This window comes from Penaeus monodon, chromosome 28 (assembly GCF_015228065.2).
Source record: "Penaeus monodon isolate SGIC_2016 chromosome 28, NSTDA_Pmon_1, whole genome shotgun sequence".
Classification (NCBI taxonomy): Eukaryota; Metazoa; Arthropoda; class Malacostraca; order Decapoda; family Penaeidae; genus Penaeus; species Penaeus monodon.
Window position 1 is genome coordinate 10,536,636 of NC_051413.1, and position 235 is coordinate 10,536,870.

Below are 235 nucleotides of genomic sequence, written 5' to 3' on the forward strand. Positions count from 1 at the left end.
CATAAATACATTTGATATATTTTTATTTTCTATAAACAATGTTAATTTTATGTCTTTAATATATAAAATAATTATATATTAAAATATTATATATATATATTAAATTATTATTAATTTTTGATTAATATAATAATAATATATATAATAAATTTTTAATAAAAATTAAAAATAATTTTTTGTTTATATTTTATTTTTAATTTAAAATATTTATTAAAAAATTATAAAAAAATTAATA